This window comes from Amia ocellicauda, chromosome 13 (genome assembly GCF_036373705.1).
Source record: "Amia ocellicauda isolate fAmiCal2 chromosome 13, fAmiCal2.hap1, whole genome shotgun sequence".
Taxonomy (NCBI): Eukaryota; Metazoa; Chordata; class Actinopteri; order Amiiformes; family Amiidae; genus Amia; species Amia ocellicauda.
In genome coordinates, this window is record NC_089862.1 from 4,559,179 (window position 1) to 4,582,790 (window position 23,612).

Sequence of the window (23,612 nt, forward strand, 5' to 3'; positions counted from 1 at the left end):
CCCTGTGTGATGAACCAAAGATTTCAAATTTTGATTTGAAAGTCCATACGACCTTCAGTAGTCCACTGGCGGTGCTTCATGGACCAGGCAAGCCTCTTTTTCTTATTTTGCCATCTTTGCAATGGCTTTCTTACTGCCACTCAACCTGCAGCTCGTAGTCTTCTCTTCACAGCTGAAACTCAGACTTGCTTACTTCAACCAGTCTTAAGCTGTGCTTGAGGCCACTTATCACGCAAGCTGTTGACTCTCAGAAATGTGTCTTCTGATCTTTGTTTAAAATTAAGCTTGTCCTTTTACGTTTTGTTGTGATACACTCCTTATTGATGAAAAATGCAAACAGTACTCTGTTTCCTTGAACAAATAAGCTCACGAGTTCAATGAGGAAGACATAGTTTTAGAGCGTCTCAACAGAAGTCTTGAAGACCATACTAGAATAATAAGTTAAGTTCTTTCCATGTGGCGTTTATTCAGTGATGAATCTGGACACACACAAGAAGTTATCAGGATTCTGGAAAGCCTTTACAGCAATTTGCATCTCCTCCTAAATCGGAACAATGCAATAATTTTTCATGCAAATCATCCTTTCCGTATACCTGTACCGCCAGCTATTCAAACTGGTACTGTGGGTCGTCCTCGATATAGTATTTCATATGTACAAATTCAGCATTGTGTCATTTGGATTTAGATGGCAAAGTATTGCCAGATGCTTTGGAATACATCGACGTACTCTTTATAGACAGACACCTTTTGGGAATTGAACCACAATCATTTTCAGCAATTTCTGACAACGATTTAAAGAGAGATCATTTACATTTTACAAAATACACCCAACGCCGGAGAAATATATGTACTGGGAATTCTAAGAGGACGTAATCTACATGTTCAACACTGGTGTGTAAGGCAGAGTATTCGAGATGGTGATCCTGTTGGAAGAGCTTTCAGAAGACGTATGTAGACTTTTATAATGCTTCAGTTCAAATTTCTGTTGTGTGTGTGATCAAATTTAATCCCATGAGGGGACATACATTTCACTTTTTAAATTGTGTTACTAAAATTGGAGAATTCAAGTTTCAGTTTTATACTTAACTTGAAACTCCAACTATTTCAAATAATTAAAATGATTGTATTATGCAAATTATATATAGGTTCAATTAAGAGCTTGGTTGGAACAAAAAACAGCAAGGTAGGGGGTCCTCCAGGACCAGGGTCCAGGACCACTTACTTAAAAGTTACAGTAGTAGTATCATAATTTTGCAGAATTTTAAAAGGGGTCTCAACAAATCATGCCTTCAATTAACAGATTTTTTTTTTTACTTATGTTTTAGACACATAGACAGCAACCATAAACTTGTAAGATGGAGGATGGTATTTCATGGATGCGTAGATGGGTTCAGTTGAACTATTATACATCTTAACTGCCTTGATAACAACAGAGCATCTACCGTCGCAGCATACACAATCAGAGAATTGTGTATATATTTACTTCAAATTCAAAGGGCAGCAGCAGAATTTGTATCACAGTGGAACAGTCATGGCCTTTCCACACAAGGAGGATATTCAGCCCTTCAGGTGTGGCATAGAGGTATTCTGGAGCAACTGGGCTCTAACTACACTGCTATTGGTGGAATTTTCAATGAGGACAGAGATGCATTTGGTATTGATGAAGATGGCCCACCATCTGATCTCCAGACAAAAATAATAATGTAGTGAGTCCAGAAAATAGCCTAAATGTAAATGAAAACATGACTAATGAGATCCAACAGTGAATTTATCCTATGACCAATGATGGTAACCATGGGACTGAATTATTCAGAACACTACGCAGTGTTCTTGAAAGAGCACAACATCCACAATGAATATGCTTTGTTGGTATACAATCTTTACAATAGTAAAAACAAAACTACAGTTTTAACATTTAATCAAATGTAATATCTGCAAATGTACAACATTTTTGAAAACAGAAAGTACATTGCATTGACTAGATGGTGCATGTGAGAAGAGGACAGTGATCACTGAAATCTTCAACCTCCAGAGTAATGGTGGCAGTGGCTGTTTTTGAAGACCAATCTATAAAGACTTTTAATTGCCCACCCCCCCAAAGGTTTTTATTTTCATAATTGCATGCAAACAAGTAATAACTTCAGAAAAATAAGCAGCATTGAGTTAAACATTTATTGCTTCTTGGACAACTGAATTATGCTTATTTTTTCCAATAAATCTTATTTTGTCAAACTGCTTGTCTCAACATGTTCTTATGAGAACAATTAAATGTTCTGATACAAAGCTTACATTGAAAACCTATTTCAAAATTAGGAACAGCAAGCAAACCTGCATAAAAAGGTGGTTTACTTTATTTTCAGCATGAGGGTTTCTTTAAACAATTGTTTTCTCCCCAGCAAGGTTTTGCAAAAGTCAGTTTTCCTTAGTCAAATCGTAACCATAAAAGTAACACTGCCCAAGTACTGAGTTTATGTAAAAAAAGTCTGCATTGATAAACACTAACTGAAAACAAGGTTCCCAATGCAATGTCACAACTCCAGTCCAAAGCCTTGGGTGTTGCAAAGAGCAAAGTCTATATTGGCCTTAAAATCTTCATATCTGTCAAGAAGCAGCAAACACAGACCGTTCACACAGGTGTTTGCAATGGGAAACTTGTAGAGTGACTACATCAATGTCTTGTCCATGAAGGAACTCCACAGCTGGCTCGGGACAAAATCCAACTGATGGAAATACACCAGATCCAGCGAGAATTCTGTCCAACTTTGCTTTGGTGTTCCCTTCTGGAGAGGAATCTGTAATAAGAACTGAATGACAGGTCTAATCATAAAGTAAGATTTACACAAAGAATCAGACACTGACTGAGCTCTGCACTTGATACACTACATGTATACACGGACAGCACAGCCAATGAAAAGGTAATATAAGGACGTATGTAATGGTCAGAATGAATAATTAAATACAAATTGCAATACGAGAACAAATAACAAAATGTGTGACCTGCCTTCTGCATCTTGTAAGAAATCTCTCCAAAATGCCACTACTCTGCTTTCTGTAAGTCTTTGGTTACTTCCAGTTGGAGCAAACCTAATATAGAAGAGTCATCCAAGATCTCAGCAGTGAGTGTAAGGGGTCTATAACAGTAGAGGATGGAATAATTCTGGGTACTGTTTAATCTTCTCCAAACGTGCAAGTGTTTTCATACCCTCCTTAAGCCTGCACAAAGGGAAAACAAATATGTATTATTCACTAAGAAACTCAGATCCTAAAATCTTAACCTTCAGTTGCATTAAAATACAGTACATCCAAGAATATAAAATAAAAATGACCATTACTCAAACCTTTCAAAGGGTCCACGGACACAATTGACAATTTGAAACATCAACACATCCTGGATCAGAATGTCCTTTTCGCTCAAATTTTTAATTGGCCTCATGCAGCCTGCATTTGCCAGGTAGTCAACACATGCTTCAGTACATACTTGAAGGTCCTGAAGGGAAGTCGAGTCTGAAATCTGAGAAAATCAAAAAAACCTGATCGAAATACAGATGCAAATCAAGATTAAGGGTATAGCAGCAAGCTGGAGAGTAGATCAGTGCAAGTTAAAGTGCATTTAAGGTTGAGGTCATTTTAAGCTCCATCCACATTTTTAGGTAAACCATCATTAATGTAACATTACCAACACATTTACAGGACAATACATGAATTACCTTTTTTACATTTTCAAATAATTCAGGTCAGAAATATCTTCAGTGACTGGCTTGGCTGTTTCTGGGCCAATGACAAGGCAATCAAACAGGGTTTGAGAGAAGAAACATGGAGCATGCACGATACACACAGCTACAATCCTCCCATCTTTATAGTACATATCCTCCCTCACAGCTGAAAGACAATTTACATAGATACATAAAGCTCACAAAAAAAAACTTCTCAGCAGAATGAACTCTGCTGTACCACAGTTCAGCTTTTGCATGCCCCAGTTAGAAAACCAATTTTAATACAACAGCATATCAAAACCAGAAATTGGGGTTAATTTGCACTCAGCCTTCTTTGCATTACAATTTGGTCAGGTCCTATACCAGGGATCAAGAGATTTTATGATTATTTAAGTTTGTTTCAATTCAGTTTCTCACAATATTGTAAATATTCAATTAACACTAAAGACATAACTTACCTTTTTGAATCAAGCGTTACATTTTTCCTCTTCAGCTCCTTCAAAAATTGGTGACTGCTCAAGGCTATGCATTAACAAATGCAAGAACTCTTGACAGGGACCCCCTAAATCTACTGCCTCCTGTGTCATCCGAGAACTTTACAGACATCCTGTTGTGTGGACAGTATGTAGGTCTTTGAAACCCTATCTTGGCTCCATCCAAAACAATGGCATGATTGATGCTGAATTTGGAGACCACATTGGGTTGTATTTTTGAAGCTAGCTCTAACAAAATGTCTTCTGCAGGTAACGGAGTGGTGGCTGAAGTTCGGCTTAAAAGAATATTAATGTGTGTTGCATGGCACACACCACAGAGTCTCAAAGACACATTGATAGTTTACAGCAATAATATACACTCACCTAAAGGATTATTAGGAACACCTGTTCAATTTCTCATTAATGCAATTATCTAACCAACCAATCACATGGCAGTTGCTTCACTGCATTTAGGGGTGTGGTCCTGGTCAAGACAATCTCCTGAACTCCAAACTGAATGTCTGAATGGGAAAGAAAGGTGATTTAAGCAATTTTGAGCGTGGCATGGTTGTTGGTGCCACACGGGCCGGTCTGAGTATTTCACAATCTGCTCAGTTACTGAGATTTTCACGCACAACCATTTCTAGGGTTTACAAAGAATGGTGTGAAAAGGGAAAAACATCCAGTATGCGGCAGTCCTGTGGGCGAAAATGCCTTGTTGATGCTAGAGGTCAGAGGAGAATGGGCCGACTGATTCAAGCTGATAGAAGAGCAACCTTGACTGAAATAACCACTCGTTACAACCGAGGTATGCAGCAAAGCATTTGTGAAGCCACAACACGTACAACCTTGAGGCGGATGGGCTACAACAGCAGAAGACCCCACCGGGTACCACTCATCTCCACTACAAATAGGAAAAAGAGGCTACAATTTGCACAAGCTCACCAAAATTGGACAGTTGAAGACTGGAAAAATGTTGCCTGGTCTGATGAGTCTCGATTTCTGTTGAGACATTCAGATGGTAGAGTCAGAATTTGGCGTAAACAGAATGAGAACATGGATCCATCATGCCTTGTTACCACTGTGCAGGCTGGTGGTGGTGGTGTAATGGTGTGGGGGATGTTTTCTTGGCACACTTTAGGCCCCTTAGTGCCAATTGGGCATCGTTTAAATGCCACGGCCTACCTGAGCATTGTTTCTGACCATGTCCATCCCTTTATGACCACCATGTACCCATCCTCTGATGGCTACTTCCAGCAGGATAATACACCATGTCACAAAGGTCGAATCATTTCAAATTGGTTTCTTGAACATGACAATGAGTTCACTGTACTAAACTGGCCCCCACAGTCACCAGATCTCAACCCAATAGAGCATCTTTGGGATGTGGTGGAACGGGAGCTTCGTGCCCTGGATGTGCATCCCACAAATCTCCATCAACTGCAAGATGCTATCCTATCAATATGGGCCAACATTTCTAAAGAATGCTTTCAGCACCTTCTTGAATCAATGCCACGTAGAATTAAGGCAGTTCTGAAGGTGAAAGGGGGTCAAACACAGTATTAGTATGGTGTTCCTAATAATCCTTTAGGTGAGTGTACACTCACCTTAGAATTCAGTATTTGCATTTTCATGTGTGATTGCATGATTTTGGGAATATGCAAAGGTGGAAATGTTTCATGGGAATTAACATGGAATATTTGGGAATTATCGTGAATGAAGTGGAAATGTAGGGGTTATTTGCATAGGCTGTATTTACCATGTCATATGCAGACAGAAACATCAACCTTTTACTTTATCATAACCAGACATAATTGAACCCTACCTTTTCAACATACACTCACCTAAAGGATTATTAGGAACACCATACTAATACTGTGTTTGACCCCCTTTCGCCTTCAGAACTGCCTTAATTCTACGTGGCATTGATTCAACAAGGTGCTGAAAGCATTCTTTAGAAATGTTGGCCCATATTGATAGGATAGCATCTTGCAATTGATGGAGATTCGTGGGATGCACATCCAGGGCACGGACCTCCCTTTCCACCACATCCCAAAGATGCTCTATTGGGTTGAGATCTGGTGACTGTGGGGGCCAGTTTAGTACAGTGAACTCATTGTCATGTTCAAGAAACCAATTTGAAATGATTCGACCTTTGTGACATGGTGCATTATCCTGCTGGAAGTAGCCATCAGAGGATGGGTACATGGTGGTCATAAAGGGATGGACATGGTCAGAAACAATGCTCAGGTAGGCCGTGGCATTTAAACGATGCCCAATTGGCACTAAGGGGCCTAAAGTGTGCCAAGAAAACATCCCCCACACCATTACACCACCACCACCAGCCTGCACAGTGGTAACAAGGCATGATGGATCCATGTTCTCATTCTGTTTACGCCAAATTCTGACTCTACCATCTGAATGTCTCAACAGAAATCGAGACTCATCAGACCAGGCAACATTTTTCCAGTCTTCAACTGTCCAATTTTGGTGAGCTTGTGCAAATTGTAGCCTCTTTTTCCTATTTGTAGTGGAGAGGAGTGGTACCCGGTGGGGTCTTCTGCTGTTGTAGCCCATCCGCCTCAAGGTTGTACGTGTTGTGGCTTCACAAATGCTTTGCTGCATACCTCGGTTGTAACGAGTGCTTATTTCAGTCAAAGTTGCTCTTCTATCAGCTTGAATCAGTCGGCCCATTCGCCTCTGACCTCTAGCATCAACAAGGCATTTTCGCCCACAGGACTGCTGCATACTGGATGTTTTTCCCTTTTCACACCATTCTTTGTAAACCCTAGAAATGGTTGTGCGTGAAAATCCCAGTAACTGAGCAGATTGTGAAATACTCAGACCGGCCCGTCTGGCACAACAACCATGCCACGCTCAAAATTGCTTAAATCACCTTTCTTTCCCATTCAGACATTCAGTTTGGAGTTCAGGAGATTGTCTTGACCAGGACCACACCCCTAAATGCATTGAAGCAACTGCCATGTGATTGGTTGGTTAGATAATTGCATTAATGAGAAATTGAACAGGTGTTCCTAATAATCCTTTAGGTGAGTGTATTACTTACATCTGTTGATCTTCAATGCTAGCTCTAATCACTTCATTTAAGTCTTCAGAGAAATCAGAATCTGTCATCCATGGTACTAATCAGATTCAGGTAAGCATTGTACGGAGTTGATGGTTCTTGTATATGTTCCTGTGCAGGAACCTCTTCTAGTTGTGCACGAACAATAACTCCAGGGCAAAGATTTGGAATGTTAACATCCAGTATTTCAATGTCTTGCTGTTCTTCAGCTTCCTGCAGTAGTATCGGAGCATTAGGTTCCTCTTCAACGGAATCCCTCACATATTCAGGCTCCATGCAAACATGTTCTGACAAAATGTCATCCTGCTAACAAAATGTAAACATTGTTATCAGGAATACATTCCAAACAAAAAACAAACTTATTTTGTATATACAGTGAGGGGGAAAAAGTATTTGATCCCATGCTGATTTTGTACGTTTGCCCACTGACAAAGGAATGATCAGTCTATAATTTTAATGGTAGGTGTATTTTAACAGTGAGAGACAGAATAACAACAAAAAAATCCAGAAAAACGCATTTCAAAAAATGTTAATGAGGGAAATAAGTATTTGACCCCTTCGACTTAGTACTTGGTGGCAAAACCCTTGTTGGCAATCACAGAGGTCAGACGTTTCTTGTAGTTGGCCACCAGGTTTGCACACATCTCAGGAGGGATTTTGTCCCACTCCTCTTTGCAGATCCTCTCCAAGTCATTAAGGTTTCGAGGCTGACGTTTGGCAACTTGAACCTTCAGCTCCCTCCACAGATTTTCTATGGGATTAAGGTCTGGAGACTGGCTAGGCCACTCCAGGACCTTCATGTGCTTCTTTTTGAGCCACTCCATGTTGCCTTGGCTGTGTGTTTTGGGTCAATGTCATGCTGGATTACCCATCCACGACCCATTTTCAATGCCCCGACTGAGGGAAGGAGGTTCTCACCCAAGATTTGACGGTACATGGCCCCGTCCATCGTTCCTTTGATGCGGTGCAGTTGTCCGGTCCCCTTAGCAGAAAAACACCCCCAAGCATAATGTTTCCACCTCCATGTTTGACGGTGGGGATGGTGTTCTTGGGGTCATTCCTCCTCCTCCAAACACGGCGAGTTGAGTTGATGCCATAGAGCTCGATTTTGGTCTCATCTGACCACAACACTTTCACCCAGTTCTCCTCTGAATCATTCAGATGTTCATTGGCAAACTTCAGACGGGCCTGTACATGTGCTTTCTTGAGCAGGGGGGCCTTGCGGGGGGCTGCAGGATTTCAGTCTTTCGCGGCGTAGTGCGTTACCAATTGTTTTCTTGGAGACTATGGTCCCAGCTGCCTTGAGATCATTAACAAGATCCTCCCATGTAGTTCTGGGCCGATTCCTCACCGGTCTCATGATCTTTGAAACTCAACAAGGTGAGATCTTGCATGGAGCCCCAGACCGAGGGAGACTGACAGTTATTTTGCGTTTCTTCCATTTGCGAATAATCGCACCAACTATTGTCACCAAGCTGCTTGGCGATGGTCTTGTAGCCCATTCCAGCCTTGTGTAGGTCTACAATCTTGTCCCTGACATCCTTGGACAGCTCTTTGGTCTTGGCCATGGTGGAGAGTTTGGAATCTGATTGATCGATTGCTTCTGTGGACAGATGTCTTTTATACAGGTAACGAGCGGAGATTAGGAGAATTCCCTTTAAGAGAGTGCTTCTAATCTCAGCTTGTTACCTGTATAAAAGACACCTGGGAGCCAGAAATCTTACTTATTTCCCTCATTAACATGCAAATCAAATAACTTTTTTTGAAATGCGTTTTTCTGGATTTTGTTGTTATTCTGTCTCTCATGGTTAAAATACATCTACCATTAAAATTATAGACTGATCATTTCTTACAAAATCAGCAGGGGATCAAATACTTCCCCCCCCTCACTGTATATACACACACGTGTGTATGCGTGTTGTATAATTATATTATATTATAATATATATATAGATTATGTATGTATGTATGTATATATATACATACATACATACATACATACATACATACATACATACATAGATACATACATACACACACCAAGTCGGCTTTTTTTTTTAATATACAAATATAATGAGTGCTCTCAGATTTATCCAGCATGAGGTAACCAAAAAAAAAAAAAAAAAAAAAACACTAAATTAAAATCAATTAACATTGTACATGGGATTAAATACTCTCCCCACATCGCAGTGACACCCAATGTTCTTTAACAATGGACCTCTTGAAATGATACTTACATTAAGTGATCTTGAAAGCATTAAATGTATGGCTTTTCTTCAATAAACTTTGTGAATCATTTGTCCATCTAGTTCTTGACCACTTGACAATGTGGGAACCACCAATTTGTTTCCACATCCCATCGTTAACTCCACACTGCAAGAAACATTAAAAACACAAGCTTTCAAACTCACTGCACCAAAACATGACTAATTGGTCCGTTTATAGTTGGAATACACTCAAATAAGAAAAATAGATTGTCTGGTTTGAATAAAGTGTAATATATACATGTTTCAATGGTAATATTACATTACATCCTCTGGTATTTTTCTCCTGGAAGGCATCACTGAACTTTTTCCATCACGGTCATGCTTTCCCCAATTTTTCAAAAACTCAAAGGCATTTAAAATATTCCCAATACTGTAAAGTCTTTGTTGCTGATTTACAACACTTCCATCCTATGGGTTTTGCAGGAGAATAACATCACTGTGGAAGTGCTCATGCACTGTGGTTACATAACTTTTTGCTCTGGAATACAATGCAGACAAGGTTTCTACATCGCAGCGTTTGAGTTTTACATTGATCTGAAAAATGGATCACAACTTCTCACCACGCATTTTATCAAAACAGACGCAATTATACAACGATCCAAACTAAACTATTATGCACTTCTGACGGTGTATCACTTATCCCGTCTACTTTGGAAAAATATGCACGGTATACTACAAAGTGATACTTCGGTATTTTAGCCAGATTTCCTACTTTCCTGTGAAAACATGGATGCAATTTTAGGTCTGGGTGTCCAGTTTGAGGTAATTTAAATTTGTCCATTTCCTTAGCAAAGCACAATTGCTGGAAGCCAATGATTACAATTGCCAATGTCACCGCCTATGGGGTGCATAGGGGCGAAACGCTCACGCCACCTCTTTGGTTTAAGAGAGAGGACCTCGTTCACCCCCGTCAACTCTCCCCGGGCGGCTCGACCGACCCCAGAACAGCACCACACAGAAGGCAAGTTCCCAAAAAAGTAACTATTTATTATATATAGCTAGAACAGGGCATGAAGACTGTACTAGCTCAGAACCCTAGGAAGTTGGCATCCCTAAAATTCTAAAACCTATTTTAAAATGCCTTTAATAAAAATGGGCACACAAAACACTAAAAACCCTACCCAGAATAACAAAGAAAATAAAGACCAAGTAGAATAAATAAAACCCAATTTCCTAATATGAAACACAGAAAGCAACGTCAAAGTTGCACAGTCTCTTCTGTTCACAATAGGCGACACCACACGGAGGAATCCCCCTTCCTCTCGGAGGAAACACGCCTCTGTGCAGCTGGGTTGGAACCCCGTCGGCCGAATGGAACCAACAACTGCAGGTAGGAACAAGCATTAGCAAGTCTCAGATTGCACGAATTCAAGTGTAATTAATGAATGTCTTCTATCGTGCAGTTACCCGTCTGCATCACAAAGACCGAACAATAAATCACAGCAGGTAAGTCTCTAACAAGGAGCGCTCTCCACAAAGCAAACCGGCAGAGGAGATCTCAACAAAGTCTTAATAAAGTTCAACCTCTGCAAAGTGTGGCTTCTCTTTTCTAATTATTCGCTTCTAAAGAAATACAACCGGGTACTTAACGCCCCGTAACATGCGCGGACATCTCCAGCAATCCAGTGTCCGTTGTTTCCAAAGCTTCCTTTATCATCCGTGCCGTTCACTGCTTTCCCAGTCTTCACTCACTCTGCCGGTTGCTTCACTCCAGCACTACTGCTTGGTTCCCCTCTCCGCCAGATGTCCTGCTCACTAGTCTATTGCTCTCTCCCGAATAACCATTTCCTTGGGTTTAAATACTAAATAGAGGGATAGGGGCACAGGTAAAAGCGACCAATGAGAAAACGTGCAGGTTAGTCCGTGTGGGACAGTGATCCAGCAGCTTGCGCTGGGCAACAAAAGCGATTAATCAATTAACCCAATAATTAACCCAAATAACAAATTAACCATAAAAATAGAAACAATAAGGAAGACAAAAGAACATACTTCATAAATAAAACCATCGTGAAAAATGAACACAGTGCACAAACAATAACCAAGTGAAATAAAATGATAATAAGTAAATAAATAATAAGTGATCAATTAATGCTAATGTCCAGTCACGCCCCACCCGTGACACTAACTCTTAAAAGCCGTAGAAAATCTGTCTAAATGCCAAAATACCACAGTAGTATACCTTTATATAACTTAAGGCTTAATAATAATATGTTCCTTAAATTCGTTTTTTACCCCTTATTTGTAATCAGTTGCCAACATATTTTTATTTAATCAAATGCCATACCACCTCCGCCAACTTCCAGACTGGCACCATAATGATAGTGAATTGTATATATATTTATGACACAAGCTTGGATTCTTGGCTTGTGCTTCAGTCAGCTTTTAATCTATAGCCTAACAGCACATTTATACAACTATATTAATTGTATATACAGTACTGTGCAAAAGTTTTAGGCAGGTGTGAAAAAATGCTGTAAAGTAAGAATGCTTTGAAAAATAGACATGCTAATAGATTACACTGTTCCTGGGTAGTAAGTGTTATTTCCTAATTGCTTATGCCTCAAAAGTATAATGTCTGTTATTCCCCACAAACTTTGCTTTTGTGACAAGGACAGTGCTATTTTGAAATTGAACTATTTCCAATGAGAAAACGGGTGAATTGTCTCTTTTTGTTCACATAAAGTCAGTAAAAAACAACATATGACTCCTAATTAACATGTATTTATACTAAAGTAATACAAAAATGACTACAAAAGATTTAGAAGCGAGTAGTTTTTTGAGATTTATGATTATACTGTCTGATACCTTGGTGACGTAATTGTTGGGTTGCTAAAGTTGTTTTTGGGCCTACCACCAGTTGATTGAAATAAACTACGGAGTTCCCCATTTACTCTGCTGTGTGTCAGGTTTTGCGTTGCTCTCCTCTCCACAGTATTCAAGACTGAATGTGTTATGTCTGGCGATTTTTTCTATTAAAACTACAGCGGCAGCTCGACTTGTTTCCTCCATTCTTGTTTTTCCAAATAACTAAAACTTGGGCTGCGCGGGAGTATTTATATTTTGACATCATCCTTCTGGTCTCTATTTCAGTGTACACAATGCAAGCATTTTCAGCATAGAGAGCCCAAGTGTTTTTCAGTGATAATGTCCCTAACGGCGCCTCATAAGACGGTGGAGTAACAAAGTCTGTTCCAACTCTGAAATGTACATTATTTTTCAGTTTTTAGTAACCTAAACTTTTTTTCACCTCTGGCAGTTTACCGTTTACCTTTGTACCATTTCCGGTTATTCACTGGACTTGAACTGCTTAAATTTCAATAAACACTGGAAAAATCATGGTGTTCTATAATTTTTGACATGTAGTGTATACATTAAGGGTTTGTCATAGAGTTTTTATAAATTAGGTCAGCTAGACATATGAGGAAACCCATGAATGTACCATTTTCTGTGGAATTGATACATAAAAAACACACAAATATGCCACACACACAATAACCAAACAACAACTGAAAAGTAAAGAACAATTTAAAAATATATATCTTTATTTTATACACGCATAAGATTTGAATTTAACAAATCAATGGCCTTTGTGTAAGAGGCTCAGAAAGCCTAGCTCAGAAAAGCAGCATTTACAAAATATTAATTGTTTCAAATCAAATATTCTTGGCTTCCATTTATTCTATTGTTGCAAGCATTTCCACAAGTCCAAAATGTCTCATCAAATCTAATAAACTCCTACCAGGGTGTAACCAATTAAGCATTGTATACCTGTGTGCTGTATACTCGTTAAATCTATATCAGATTCTGCAGAAGCAATGCCATCTTTAAATCTTTATTCAAATCTTAATTTGCGTTGTTTTGGCATACTTTTGGTATTTTGTATCCCAATATTGTGATAGTAGCTTTCCTCCATTAGAAGGGTCCGTCTGTCAACCATGTCCATTGGGTATTGTCCCTACCTTTAATGTGCATTACTTGTAAAACAACACATCTTAATTAAAGGTTGAAAAATAGGTTCTTGTTTGTTTAATTTGAATTTTAGAAGCCTGAGTATGGCAATGTCATGAAGCAGGTTGCTCATTTGAATATTGTGTAAATCTATATTTTTAAAATATCTGTAATTAAGCACATTTACATTTCAAAACAAGAAAGCAAGCCATAATTACATGACTGTGACTATAGAACTATCAGTATGGAAGAGCTGTGTTTTAAGTTATTTTATTGAACATACCTTCAGAATATAGTACAAAATGTTTGAGGAAACAACCCTGAATAAATAATAAAATATACAGCATTTCTAAATTTGTACCCAGCACTTGAGTGGTTTCCTTACCATTCTGAATGTCAAGTCAAGTGAAACAAAAATAACTGAGTAAGACAGCAGTTGCATAGAAATCAATATTCAGTGCACACACAGTAGTAAGATAAGGCATGAATGTTGCAACGCAAATAGTTTAAGCATTTCAGGACTGTAGCAGCAGCTTTAAAATGCTCTTCTTATTTTTCTTCTTCTTAGAAAACAACAACTACGGGTTTAATTTACACGGATGTGCACACACATACAAAGCAACATAATGGGTGTTTGAGCATGTAGCTTTTTAAAAACCAAGCCCTTTAGTGCCTAAATTGCCAGAAATAATTGATGACCATGTGTTATATCCCTGTGGATGTGTCTCAATGTATGCATAGCAATTGTATGGGAAATATTATATACCTAGCTCTAGTGAATAACATATTGTCCATTTCATTCCAACACTGTTTAATGAATTATTTATGACTGATCAGCTCTTTTCCACTGAGTTTTGTTCCTCATGAATACCATCGGTGCTTGATGGCCTTACATGTATACAAACAAGTGATTAATATTGCCATTACTTAATTCAGCAACATGTCATTAAATTGATATTCTCCCTGTAAATGGAAAATCCCAATGTATTAACATGCCTTCCTGATAAGCCAGGCTTAAACCAGTTGGAAATTAATTGCTTACACCTACGTTTATAAAACTGAGAGCTGAATGCATAAAACAAAAGTTTTAATAATATGTAAAATGTACAATCCTGTCAAAAATCATGTTTAATAAGACTAGCATGAATTATTAACTTTGCCATTTCCTGAATTTTAAGCTCATTCTTTAGAGAAAAAAAGCCATTACTGGAATGACAATTTCCTTGTTTTGTTTTTGTGATAACAAGATTATAATTGAAGAGGAAAACTTGCAGTCACTTTCCAGTATGTCAACTCAAATTAATATTGCAGTTTCATTTCATATGAAATGAGTCACTAACACTGTGCCTTGAATCACAAAATGCTCCACTTTGCTGTTAAAGAGAAAGCTGATAACATATGCAGTAAACAAAAATCTTTATTTAAAGCAACAGTTTCACTGTTGATAGATTGTAACTTTTTTAACAATTTGCTTAGTATATTTATCTTTCTATATACACCCTTGTTTAAGACCTTTTACATTTTTCTGCTCTGACATACAAGGAAACTAATCCTTTGTATTCAATTCAAATACACCTTAATGTAGAAAATCTTATTCCAATATACAAATTGGTGCACAGCATACATATACATAAACTAATAGTCAGCATTCCACAGTTTTCTTTTAGGGACACTTTCAAATCAATTTAACAAATTCTTTGGAGATTCTAGACCACTGGTCCTGAAGAGCCCCAATCCACTTCACTTCATAGGTCACCCTAAATCACTGATTTCTAAGTACAGGGAACACATGTGAATTATTACTCAATTAAGTAACTCAACCTTGGCAATTATTGCCTTGAGAGGCTGGAGGTATTCAGATGATTGCTCCAATGGTTTCTAGATGACTGAATTTAACAAACCACCCGCTTAATGCTTAATTGTTCATAATGAAATCCTTCCAGGTGTTTATAAATTGGTGATGGAAGGGTGACTTACACAACCTGATGGATAAGGGCTCTCCAGGAGTTAAGTTGGAGACCACTGTTCTAGACCCTCAAAACATGGCATCAAAGACCAGATATCAATGTCAATGAAGCTATATTCAATTAGTGGTCAACAGAAATGTTCAAAAATAATTCCCAGTAACTTATCTTTGAAAGCATGGGACATCAGATAGATTTTGCATGTCTTCCAGAGTTAGGGTCAACATAAATGTCCTTTAAACCATCATGGGCATTATTGTAGCTGTATTTTATAGGTGTCAGTTCAAAAGGGGCAAAATAGAGGGGACGTTAATGAAAAATATTGAACAGTAGGTAGATGCATTACATTAATAGATGGCATTATTACCATTTAAACATTCAAATAAACAAAATAAGCTATTATTTTAACTTTGCTGTATTCCATTCTTCTATGGTTATATGTCATGGGTGGTCTATTAAGTGTGCAAGTGTTTTTTTTCAATTTGTTATTTATTTTTCCCTGCACCTCCACATGAAACAAAAGTTTACATATACTGGATGTAGCAGTGCCACCACAGATTTTATTCTGCCACCCCTTCCCTGCACAGGTTTGGCTAGGATCTCAGTACACTTGCTTCAGACTGTGGTAAGTTTGAGGAAATCTGTAATATAATAAAACTATCTGTAAGTTGGAAAACTATCCAATAGGTTATGCGTTTTAGAAAGAATGAGAAGTTTGTTCATTACTGTGTCAAGTGCAGCAGTGTGCTTCTGAGAAAGTCCGTTAATTAAGCAAGTTGGCTTACTATGGAGAGTTACAAGGACAGACTTATAGTTAAGCGATATCAAAGGGCCTGCAAGCGATAAGAAATTAAGTAATGCTACCTACTACCTATCTTTTCTTTTTAACTATACATACACAATAGTCCAGAGCACAGAATCACAATTAGGGGGACACTAACTAAGCTAAAATACTAGATGCTAAAATTAACTTTATTAAAATTGGGTGCTGAAATAGTAAAAAGCTCTACCCTATCTAGAAAGCAATATAACACACACACACACAAACCAAATGATATCACTAATCACCCAGTTAATACAATAATACAAAGAAAAACAGCAGCAAATATCTCAGGTAGCTCCTTCCAATGCAGAGACCATGAATAAACCTCAGAGAGAGAGAGCAGGTGGTCTCACGAGGTAAACAAGAAAATAAGGTAAGTGGCTCTTAACATGCAGCTCCCATTCACTCCTGCTGCTACAGCCAATTCACATCCCTTTCTCACTGCACAGCTCAATGTTTCTCTCTCCACACAAGCCCTGTAGCGGATCCAGACTCAGGATCTGTGAGGACTGCTATATCCAGATGGACCCCAACTCACCAGAGCTGCAAGTTAAGTAACATAACTTAGTCTTATTATCATTGTGCGATAACTTATCTTTCTTTCTTCCTCCTCCACAGGTGGGACAGCACCGCAAGCGATCTTCTCAAGTCCCAGTATCTCTGGAGTGACAGCAGGCAGATGGAGCATAATCAAAAGTCTTTCAAAGCAATTAGTCAGACTTTCATCTGTCAGAAACAATCGCACAATACTAGCCACTCAGTAATGTACTTAGCCTTCAGTTGGCAGTCCTCACAGCTTCAGCTATCACTGTCCCGATAAGTATTTTTGACTTCCTAATTCCCCAAGCTGCCCTCAGTAGCCCACTCGAGTTTGCATTTCATATGCAAGATTTTTGCTTTTTGAAATGTTGGCAGCATAGTTTATGCTTAGTATATCCCCACGCTAGAGAACACTTATAACATGAATCTACTTTCATTCACAATTCTGTGGTGCCAATAAGTCGATCAGAGTACAATATTTAATTGTTGCTTTTTTCAACATCCATTATGAAATATTACACAATTCAGTCTTTCAGTTAGTTGTATTAAAATTAAAATTAAATATTAATGTATATATATTTGAAAAAAAAAGATCTATGTTAGCATTTACACAATGATCTTAAGTGCATAATTTTGATGACTGAGATAATCTTTCCATTATGAAATAATAATCACTCACCTTGAAGCCACAAATATCAGAGTTCCTTAAAGCAGGCAGTGCATATAAAGTTTATTGTGCAAACCCCATGAAGAAAATGATGAAATGATTATGACTTTACAAAATGACACTAAATAGCACCCCTTCTGTGGCAGGAACTATTATGATAATGTTTTCATTTATTAATCTGACAGTTTCTATTACTGAAACATCCTATGTTAAACAAGCCATGACAACACCTTTTTCAATATAATAGATCATTTATGTGTGTATTGCAATGTTTATGAAAAGTAACTATTTCAAATGTTCTATTATATGTTGCTACTTCATGTAATTTGAAATTGTTAGAAATGCATTTCAAATATTTGTTTTTCTAAATGTAAAATAAAGGAAGAACAATGTAAATGGTATGACTAATGATATGCAATGAAAATGTCAAATAGTTAAAAAAGTCCAGAATAATAATACAAATACATTTAGTAATTTTTGTAATCTTCAATGATGATAAAATGGGTACACAGTGTAACTTTAAAATTTATTTTTAGTAAGTATATATCATCTGGATATTTGATCACATTGAATGATGTTTGGATTACAAAAATGTTCAAAGGACTTGAGTTGTTAAGGTTTCTGTCCTTTCAAGCTTAGAAGGTATGCAAACACTTCTGAATTTGTCTCCTGATGATTTTAGCTTTTCTCCTGTTCCTATGATCTCAGCTCTTCCAACGATCCCAAAGTCTCAACTGAGAACATCAGTAGAGCTTTCTTCAATCAAGGCTTCGAAGTCCAAATCCCCTTGTGGCAAATGGTTTCAGAATATAACAAAAAAGTGCTTTCCCCAAAATGTGCATTTCTTCCCTAAGCTTATGTGAACGTTAGCAACATTCTTACTATTAAAATAGTACTTTGAGAAACATTTAAATAAATGTAAATTTGTATAAAGGTGCTACCTTTACACGTAATACGTTTTCCTAATTGTATTTTTAAGGGACTGATACATTAATTGTATATTGATATTCAGTTTGTGGATATATTTAGTAGTACATGAAGGAAATAAAAATAAACTGAGGCCTGAATGAGTCATTGGCCTATTTTGGGCATGCCTTTTAAACAATTGGGAATTGCATTTGTTTTTTTGGTTTCATTTTTCTCCTTCCACAAGCACATTATCATAAATTCGAGGCTTACATAAACTTTACCGACATAAAACAAAGAAAATAATTAGAGTAATAGAGAAAATGCAACAGTGAATTTGTTTAACTTGAATTATACAGTCAATATTTCTCTTCAAAATGCTATCCCTTTAAGCAATTGCAGTTGTACATATTTGAAGCCTTCTATTGGAGATGGAGGGGCACTGTACTGTAAAGCAGTCTCTCGCAACCTTTTCCACCTCAAGGCCCACTTAGTTATCTGGCCCATGATTGAAGACGTGATCAGAGCCTTGTTAGCACCCCCACCAGGAATTTATACTGTGGCAAGAAAAAGTATGTGAACCCTTTGGAATTACCTGGATTTCTGCATAAATAGGTCATAAAATGTGATCTGATCTTCAAGTCACAACAATAGACAAACAGAGTCTGCTTAAACTAATACCACACAAACAATTATATGTTTTCATGTCTTTATTGAACACACCATGTAAACATTCACAGTGCAGGGTGGAAAAAGTATGTGAACCCTTGGATTTAATAACTGGTTGGCAGCAATAACCTCAACCAAATGTTTCCTGTAGTTGCAGATCAGACCTGTCAAGAGGAATTTTGGACCATTCCTTACAAAACTGTTTCAGTTCAGCAATATTCTTGGGATGTCTGGTGTGAATCGCTCTCTTGAGGTCATGCCACAGCATCTCAATCGGGTTGAGGTCAGGACTCTGACTGGGCCACTCCAGAAGGCGTATTTTCTTCTGTTGAAGCCATTCTGTTGTTGATTTACGTATGTGCTTTGGGTCATTGTCCTGTTGCATCACCCAACTTCAATTGGCAGACAGATGGCATTACATTCTCTTGCAACATTTCGTGATCAACTTGGGAATTCATTTTTCTGTTGATGATAGCAACCTATCCAGGTCCTGAGGCAGCAAAGCAGCCCCAGACCATGATGCCCCCTCCACCACACTTCACAGCTGGGATGAGGTTTTGATGTTGGTGTGCTGTGCCTTTTTTTCTCCACACATAGTGTGTTCCTTCCAAACAGCTCAACTTTGGTTTAATCTGTCCACAGAATATTTTGCCAGAAGCACTGTGGAACATCCAGGTGCTCTTTTGCAAACTTCAGACGTGCAGCAGTGGCTTCCTCTGTGGTGTCCTCCATTGTTGTTTAGTGTTTTATGTATCATAGACTCGTCAACAGAGATGTTAGCATGTTCCAGAGATTTCTGTAAGTCTGTAGATGACACTCTAGGATTCTTCTTAACCTCATTGAGCATTCTGCACTGAGTAGCAGCAGTGCTGAACTTTCTCCATTTATAGACAATGTGTCTTACTGTGGATTGATGAACATCAAAGCTTTGAGATTGTGTAACTTGTGTAACTGTTTCCAGCGTTATGCAGGTCGACAATTCTTAATCTTAGGTCTTCTGAGATCTCTTTTCTTCGAAGCATGGTTCACATCAGGTAATGTTTCTTGAGAATAGCAAACTCAAAATTTGTGTGCGTTTTTTATAGGGCAGGGCAGCTCTAACCAACACCTCCAATCTCGTCTCATCGATTGAACTCCAGGTTAGCTGACTTCTGACTCCAATTAGCTTTTGGAGAAGTCATTATCCTAGGGGTTCACACACTTATTCCAACCTGCACTGTGAATGTTTAAATTATGTATTCAATGTAGACAAGAAAAATACAATGATCTGTGTGTTATTAGTTTAAGCAGACTGTTTGTCTACTGACTTAGATGAAGATCAGATCAAATTATATGACAAATATATGCAGAAATTCAGGTAATTCCAAAGGGTTCACATACTTTTTCTTGCCACTGTACATTCAAATAGAGATTATTATTATATTCTTTTTTTTTTAGCAGGCACCCTTTATATCGATGTGTTTTCTATTATTTTGCATTATATCGAATTGCCACAACATGTTAGTTTGTTAAATATGTATTTATAACTACTTACCAGCAGCTAGTGAGACACTTGTGCTTGCTTCTGGTTGAATTGAAGACAGGCTGTTTCTTAGCTTGGCCATTAAAGTTGTACAGAGCTTCTTTCTACATTTAGTCTGGACATAGGAGCAGTTATAGTGACACACAGACACGTACAGGCAAGGAAAAAGAAAAGACACCTTACTGCAGACATTTAACTTCCACACCACACAACAGCAACATCCCCAGTTGCCAAAAAAAATAATAATAACAGTAATCATTAAAAGAACAGTTAAAGGGCATAGGCTGCTGGTAAAAACAGTAATAATGGATACTAGTAGTATCACCCTTGACCTGCCAGTAGTAAGCAACTGTCAGGATGCAGAATTGTATAATATAAATGTTTTTGATTGGTTTGCCTTCACCAAAAAAAAAAAAAGTCCTTTTCTAATGTTTATTATTAGACTGTGCAAGTACTGTGGAAGAAGAATAACTCTCAGATAATGTAATGATGAACAAGTGTATATGCTAAATTAGCCAATTGCTAAATTCAAGTCTTAGATCAAATTTGACTTTATGGGTAACTTTAGTTTCAGATCAAGTCACAGCTGTTTATGTCAAAGTTTCAGAAAAAATAGATTTCACACAACAATCGTTTTTCCCCGAGTTCATTCATTTGGACACCAGAGTCATGATCATTTGATGTGCTGTCAGATGAAATCTTGAACTTAACGGACAACATTTTAGTTTACATTACTATGATCTTTAAACGTTAAGAGTTAAATAATGCCTTTTGTGTATGTGAAATAATCTCCAAAATGATCATATTTGTTACATAATGTAGTACTCTGACAAGTCTCTAGTGTCATACTGCCCTGTAGGTTTATTATAAACGGTGGATGGTGCTCAAAGCAAATAGACAAAAAACATAACCCAGCTCCTCAGGATTTCACCTCACCTCCCAGCAATATAAATTAATTAATTCATATTTTTTAATTTAAATGAAATTAAGTCTGAAGATAAATATTTATCCATTGCAAAAGGTGCAGCTGACTTTTGTGAAGATAGACAAAATCCATTTAAACATCAGTTGTTATCATTCAAGTTGGAAGCATTGCCCAAAAGGGGAGGGGTTTCAGTGCACGTCCATTGGAACCCATTGAAACCTCTATTTTAAAGCTGCCATTGGCCCCTATGCCCGTCACTCAAAACAGGTCCCTTCCTACTTACTGTTTGTATAAGCGGTGTCATCTGCACAGGAACGTCCTCTTTTGTCTCTTCGACTTTGGATCAAGTAGTGAGAGCTCTCTGTGGGTTTGTTTGCAACACAAACTTTTGAGTGCTTTTGAGCGGCTGGCTGCACAAATAGTGCTGTTCACTCACCGATACACATTTGTCTGTCTCTGTGTGTGCAGGCCTCAGTTCTATGCCCCACTTCGGCTGGTGGCCTTCTACCCTTGGCCCCCCTGGACCCCGGACTCCGCATCACACGGTGTCCCCGGAAACCCCGGCATACACGGTGTGGTTAAGCCTATGGGCCTACGGGGTACTTGTATCCCACACTCTGGTGTCTGGATACACAGTGTTCTGGAGCGGCGGGTAGTAGTTGCAGGCAGGCCGGCCAGGAGGGAGTTGCAGTAGTCCAGGCGGGAGAGGAGCAGGGACTGGACGAGCAGCTGAGTGAAAGGGATCAGATTTGTAGAGGTTGAGCTTGAGGTGGTTCGAGTGCATCCAGGTGGAGATACAGACATAGCAGACAAACAGGAAGAGATGTGAGAGGGGATGAGAGGGTCAAAGGAGAGGAAAGAAAGGAAGATCTGGGGATCATCTGCATAAAAATGGTAAGAGAAACCATGGGATGTGATGAGAGGCCCAAGGAGCGAGTGTAGAAAGAGAACAGGAGGGGGCCCAAGGACAGAGCCTTGGGGTACACCTGTGAGGTAGGAGGAGAACCTGGTGAGAGCAGTCCCAGAGATTCCAAGGTCAGAGAGGCAGGAGAGGAGGATGGAGTGATCAACTGTGTCAAATGCTGCAGAGAGATCGAGGAGGATGAGGACTGAGGAGAGGGAGGCCGCCCGAGCACAGCTGAGGGAGTCAATGACTGCCAGGAGAGCCGTCTCATTGGAGTGAGCTGTGCAGAAGCTGGATTGTAGAGGATCAAGAAGTGAGTGATGGGAAAGAAATGCAGAGAGCTGACGCTGGACAGCACGCTCGAGGGTTTTTGAAAGGAAGGGCAGTAGGGAGAAAGGGTGGTAGTTCTGAGGAGAGGTGGGGTCAAGGGTTGGTTTCTTGAGGAGTGGGATGACAGCAGCTTGTTTAAAGGGGAAACAGCCAGAGAGAAGTGAGGAGTTGAGGAGGGAGGAGATGAAGGGGAGTAGATCAAGAACAGTCACTTGGAGGAGGCGAGTGGGGAGAGGGTCCAGGGCACACGTTTTTGGTTTATGACTTAGGAGGAGAGAGGAAAGTTCAGAGTCCGAAAGAGGTGAGAATTAAGAAAAGGAAGCTTGGTTGGTGGGAGAGAAGGGGGGACTGTTGAAGAGCTTGCAGATGTCTGCCATCTTGGAGGAGAAGAAGGAGGCAAAATCATCTGCAGTGAGAGATGAGGGAAAAGGAAGGGGAGGGGTGGCGAAGAGGGAGGAAAAGGTGGAGTAGAGTTTGTGGGGGTTGTTGACAGTGGATTAAAAGAGTGATAGGAAGTAAGATTTCTCAGCTGAGGTGAGAGAGGAGGAGAATGTGGACAGTAGAGAGCAGTAGAGTTCAAGGGCAGCTGGGAGTTTGGACTTCTTCCACTTCTGTTCAGCGGCGCACAGAGTGGATCGGGTTGAACAGAGAAAGGAAGAGATCCAAGGCTGAGGAGGGGAGGGACGGGCAGGACGAGACGTGAGAGGACAGAGAGAATCAAGGGAGGAGGTGAGGGAGGAGAACAAAGAGGAGGTAGCACAGTTGACAGACAGATGGGAAAAACAGTCAATTGAAGGTAAGAGAGTGAGAGCAGTGGAGGCAAGGGTGGACGGAGAGACGGTGGAAGGTGCAGTTGGAAGACAGGTGCAGTTCCTT

At 39.1% G+C, this 23,612-nt stretch overlaps 1 pseudogene; it reads right to left on the reverse strand.

The window, feature by feature from the left end:
- Window positions 1-2,903: 2,903 nt before the first annotated feature.
- Window positions 2,904-4,698, reverse strand: LOC136766361 (G2/M phase-specific E3 ubiquitin-protein ligase-like; annotated as a pseudogene).
- Between the last annotated feature and the right edge of the window lie 18,914 nt (window positions 4,699-23,612).